Here is a 1,627-nt window from a genome sequence, read left to right on the forward strand (position 1 = left end):
TAGTCATAGAGGAAGTAGATTTCGAGCAGGGGATATTGTTAGGCATGGCAATAGGGCATTAGTTAGGGAAAATGTTTCCGAAATTTGAAAATATAATAACATCTTTGAAGAAGAAAATGAACACTTCAAACAGTTTTTTGAATTCAAAAAGGAACACAAAAAATTAACGACTGATGAATCATCATCCTCAGCATCTTACGCAAAAATATTGCAAGAGGATGAACATGAATTAATTAATTATAAATTCAGTGAACATCATGAAGTAATTATAGTTCTTGAAAATGATGATTTAAGATGGAAAACTGATCCATGATATTTAATGAAGAGATACTTTAATGTTGCATCTTTTACCGCAAGGGCACATAAACCAAGGGCACATTATGAATGTATTCTTAAGGCCACCCAAAGTGTTGAAATTAATCACACATTCTCCAGTAATGAAAAGGAGTTTTAATTATTCGAAAGCAGTAATCAAGAAATTCATCACTACTGTAGGATGAGGAATTAATCCATTAGGAGAAAAAGAATATTTTCACCCAAAATAAAAAAATACTATATAATTCAATTATTGGACTATGCTGAGACATTTAATAAAGCTTTTAAATTATGAAAATTATAAGAGAAAACATACATGATTTTTCAAAATTTGCCCACTGGTCTTCTAGCAAGAAATATCGAATTGGGTGTCTCAATGGTGGATAAGTATTATTTGGCATAAGAAGGAGTACGCACTACTTGTAAGTTTTCTTATTTATACATTACTACTGCTGAAATATTTATAACAATGGAGATAGCAAGGCTAAAAAAAAAAAAAAGTATCTTTTGTTACTGATGAATATATGGAGAAACTGAATAAACATAGGGAAAAGATACTTTGGGTCATTGATTTAAATTATAGGTTTGAACAAGGTTGGCCTTGCCATTGCTGTCCGGTTTTGCTGCTCTTTGGCGTTGTTTTTGGGCTTTAGTGTAGTATCTTTTGATCAAAATTCATGCCTATTAATTTAACTCAATGTAAAAGGATCCTGACTTAGCCTTCTCTTACATAATTTCAGTTCTCTTTTTATCTGTCATAATAAAAAATATTCTTTTATTGCATTCCGCCTGCATGGTCGGTTTTTCCTACCACCTACATGGACGCATTTCTTCTTGTTTATTCTTATGCATTCCACCTACATGGTCGGTTTTTCATACCGCCTTATTGTCAGATTTACGGATTGAGAATGAGAAAAAGAAAACTTTAGTACATCACTTTGTCTCGGTTCAATTTTGGTACACTAATTTTGGCAATATCAATTTTAGTACACTATCATCAGCCTATTTTATAACCTTTTTACCCTTTCAAAATAGCTTAATAATCCATTTTCATGCTCTTAAAACATCTCAACATACTTCCAAAATAAATTAAGAACCCATAAATTCATACCTTGCTTTGACCGCTCTTTTTCCGGGTATTCAAAGTCCTCGGTTTAACAGATTTCTTCCAACCACACTACCACAACAGATGGTTTCGCTGGCATTTGGCTCATTCAGTAACAAAACAGCTTAGTCCTATTTTGTTTCCCACCTTAGGGCGTAAAAGGGACTCCAATATAGGGACCTAATAGAATTTTGAACAAGCAAGTTG

Source organism: Sesamum indicum, linkage group LG8, assembly GCF_000512975.1.
Source record: "Sesamum indicum cultivar Zhongzhi No. 13 linkage group LG8, S_indicum_v1.0, whole genome shotgun sequence".
NCBI lineage: Eukaryota > Viridiplantae > Streptophyta > Magnoliopsida > Lamiales > Pedaliaceae > Sesamum > Sesamum indicum.